Raw genomic sequence first — 4608 nt, 5'->3', positions numbered from 1 at the left:
TCCATGGATACAGTGAGGAGACTCACCTCACAATCAAATGAAATAATTATAACAACACGCTGCTCCGAATACCAACTCTACCGGTCACCTTTACAAATAACAGTGACCAAACTCAGACTACAGCTCAAAATACTCAAAATACCCCTACGTCAAACTTAGCCAAAATCCTAATCAAAGTCAAAAGTCAAAGAAGTCAACTAAGTCAACCCGGCAAGTACGCCAACATACTCAGTTGGTACACACTGCGTACTAGGGTCTTGACCAAAAATGGGCCTCTGACCATGTGCACAGTGTACGCTATCTTACCCCCAACATACGTACCTATCAACTTTTCCTTCTATTAAGAGCTTAACTGTAACATCCCAAAATTTCGAGCCAATTTAAAACTTTTGGATTCATTTGAAACCGTTCAATTATTACAATTTGTTTTCAAAATAGTTTATACATCAGAGTTCCCAGAAATCATAATCATAAATCGAGGAAGTGTACGGTCACGCCTTCGCCTACCCGCGGCCATCCGTTGAACCTGAAACAATAAACCGAAACTGTAAGCCCGAAAGCTTAATGAGTTACCCCCAAAATACCAACCTCATACAACCATAATCATATCATATCAACAAATACAGAACAGCCATGCATCTCGGGTATACAGTGTGACTGGTCCGCCCGCACCAAGCCTTCAGTCCACCCGGTCCACTCTCTGAGTCTACAGTATGACTGGGCCGCCCGCACCGGGCCCACAATCTATATGGATCTATCCCGAGCCTTCGGTATGACTGGACCGCCATACGGGCCTACAGTCTATTCGGACCGCTCGTAGGGTATGTTGGCCTTCAGCACGAAGCAGGACCGCCTCAACCCAAACATCAAGCAAATAACCATGTGCACATATAACAGGTAATCACATAACAGTCCATAGACAGACAAACCGATCTAGCAGATCATATAGTATAGCAACATCCTAACCAGGATACCGACCTAACCGGTCACTAACATAGCATCATCCTATATACCAGGATACCGACCCTAACCAGGTCACTAAACATAATATCGTCCTAATTACCAGGACGCCGATCTAACAGATCAATAAACATATCAACAATCCTATAATCAGGATATCGACCTAACCGGTCACTAACATAGCATATCACCATCCTAACTACCAGGATGTAAATCAGTAAGCATATCATGCAATAATCCAAATACAAACCATAAAGGGCCGGCATTGGTGCCTTAGACGCTATTGATATAGTGAGGATAACTCACCTTGCAATGCCGGGCTGAACCATGAAAGCACGTTCCCGAAACACTGCCCCAAACTCCAACACCTATAACCATCAATGATCCAATCATAAATACCCACTTACCAATTATCCTCAAAAGTCAAAACGGTCAACCCTTGGTCAAAGTCAAAGTCAACTATCAAGGTCAACAGTCCATGTTGACCTCAACTCGCCGAGTATCCTCAGCTACTCGTCGAGTTCCTTGCATAACTTGCCAACTCGCCGAGTCACCATGCCACTCGCCGAGTCCAAGGCAATCTTCATTGGACTCGCCGAGTTGTTCATCCAACCCGTCGAGTTCATGACCATCTTCATATGACTCGCCGAGTCTACCATGCGACTCGCCGAGTCCCTTCAGTCCTTCATCCATACAGATGCTTTTTAAGCCATGCTAAGACTCCATACTGCAGATCCAACTTCCCAAGGCATGCTTATCACGTAAAGTTGCAAACTTTACGTGCATGCAAGGCTCTAATGACTTATAATGCCAAATCCAAGCTTGAAATGGGATTTTACACTTAAGGAGGGGTTCATACTTGCCAAAGCTGATAGCTTTATGGACTTACAAATCAAAGAGAGTTTAGATCTGAAGTTACAACTTCAGATCTGAGCTCATACCGAAGAATAGCTTCATAACCAAGCCAAGAAGCCCTAAACTTCATCCAAAGAGATCTAGAAAGGAATGAGGCCAAGATCATGAATTGATACCTCAAATGAAGCTAACTGAGATAGATTTTGCAGATCCACACAAGCCTCTTGCTGCTAGCTACTTGACCTTCAAGCTCCCTTCACAAGTTCCACCTTCCAAAGCTCAAAAACTCACTCAAATGAAGCTTGCTCACAAAATAGGGTTTTCTGGACTCTCAAGAGGCTGCAAAGGGACTAAGAGAGGCTAATGATCCCTTAAATAGGGTGCCAAACCCCGGAAATTAGGGTTTCACCCTCCAGCTCCAACTCGTCGAGTCACTCTTCCGACTCGACGAGTTGGTCACTTAAACACGTGGCCCAAACCCGCTGCTACTCGACGAGTCAGGCAACCAACTCGTCGAGTAGATCTTGAATTCATGAGAATTTATAGCCATAAATTGGTATGCGAGAATCAGGGCGTTACATTAACCCCTTAAGCTTTTTCATCAAAAATCCAGATCTAGTCCTCAAATGATGTCCTTAATTATAAATTTTCCAACTTTATGATCTTGCATGGCTACTAAGTGCTCAATACCAAAAACCCTAACTTCTTAACTCATTAAGACATCCTAGTCCATGCATGGAGGAAAACTAAAGACCAAGATTACATTTTTATGAATTATCACACCCTAAAACATCTTAAATGACAAATTAAATGTCTTGGAGTATTCCATACTCACAAGGATCGAGATTTTGGACAAAAAGGTGTATAATTCTAAGCTTGAACAAGATCTAAAAGAATATGCGTCAAGGTTGGAGCTTTATACCTCCAGAAGATGCACAAGGGAGAGTAGTTGTTGGATCCATATGATTAAGTGGAACACTACAACTCAAAGGGTCTTCCTTCAGCACTAAGAACACCAAATTGGCACCAAAATGAAACTCTAAGGCTTCAAAACACAATCACACACTTAGGGCTTAAAAATGGAGGCTAAGAGAGATAGAGGCTAGAGTTAAGAAAGGGTGTGAGGCCATAATGATCTTCAAATAGGGTCCAAACCCTAAAAATTAGGGTATTACATGCCCAGCGTACCTATGTGTACGCCCAGCATACGTAAGGGAATCGCAATCCTGAGTTACATGCGTACTCCCGATGTACCTGACTCGTACGCGCAGTGTAGGGACAATATTTATAAACTCTTTGAAGAATTGAGCCACAAATGAAAATACCTGGAACATTGGTGTTACACTTAAGGTTGGTTTTATTCATAATGATCCGTGGGGAGTAGTCAACAACTCAAATGAGAATGTTGCCCTTCGAAACAGTATGAAGCATGTACGTGATAAACATCTGTTCCATTCTGAAACTCTTTGAAATGTGCTTTTAAGGGAAAAGGTATGCAAGTTAAACACAACCAATGATATCAAATGTGTTTTGGATATGCTGAAATGGAGGATGACTGCTGGCATGGTTCTTCTCAAGATGATTCCAAAAGTGTTTGAAGAAAAGAGGTGAAGACTAACTTTTGCGACTCGGCACAAAGGGTGGGATTGTTTGGCCTCGCAGAATGTATAGATTATGACAAGTTTGTATGTGAAAGGTTTCGCAAGTATGTTTTGTGTAAGTCTTTACTGATTCGCAATTTAGGTTGTTGACTTAGGTATCCTAACTTCATTTTTCAATGCCTAACCAACTCTTGTCTCACGTAATATATATAAGAGAGTTAGTTAGATGAAGACCGTATACTTTTCAGATTAGTTTTTTCATCATTGTATCAAAATTTTCTTTGGTCTCTAACGAAATCATCGATCTTATTTACTCTCATGTGTTCATCTATTTTTATCTTATCCTCCATGGCGTTGATTGATTAAAATCTATTCGTTCCTATAAATATAACAAGTGCTTGCAGAATGTATAGATTATATCAAGCGTGTATGTGAAAGGTTTCACATGTCTGTTTTGTATAAGTCTTTACTGATTCGTATGCGATCTGATTGTTTGCATCTCGCATATTTGTTTATTTCTTAGGTTCACAATTTAGGCTGTTGACTTACGTATCCTGACCTCATTATTGGTCAGAACCTAACAAACTCTTCTCTCACGCAGTATATATAGAAGAGTTAGAGAGAGAGAGAGAGAGAGAGAGAGAGTATCTTTTTCAGATTAGTTCTTTCATCATTTTATCAAACTTTTTTTTGTTGTGTAATGAAATCATTGTTCTTATTTACTCTCATGTGTTCATCCTGTTGGATCTTATCTTTCATCATTTTATCAAACGATATATTCGTTTTTTTTTCGAAAAACAATGTGGCATAAAAAAAAATTGTAAACGAAAAAAAAATGTGGGTTTTTTCGTAAAATGGTGGACTTTTTGGTATAATTCGGTGTGTGTGCGTCCAATGTACAAGTGTACATCTATTTCCTTGGCCGTTGATCACTATAATTTCCGACGCTCACGATTGGTTCATTGGTTGCTTGTTAATTATGGTTATCTATTGAATCTCATATATATATATATATATATATATATATATATATATATATATATATCCTCCTATATTTTGTTTCTATTAATTTTCCTCCTTCTCTAAAACAATGACACGTGGCAACTCTTAATTCTCTCTTTTAATCTTCTTTCTTGATTTTGTTATTTGACTTAATTTAATAATTAGGAAGAGTAGTAAGAACAAAAACTAG

This window comes from Lactuca virosa, chromosome 9 (genome assembly GCF_052849685.1).
Source record: "Lactuca virosa cultivar CGN04683 chromosome 9, Lactuca_virosa_CGN04683_v6, whole genome shotgun sequence".
NCBI lineage: Eukaryota > Viridiplantae > Streptophyta > Magnoliopsida > Asterales > Asteraceae > Lactuca > Lactuca virosa.
Note: the sequence above shows the minus strand (reverse complement) of the source record.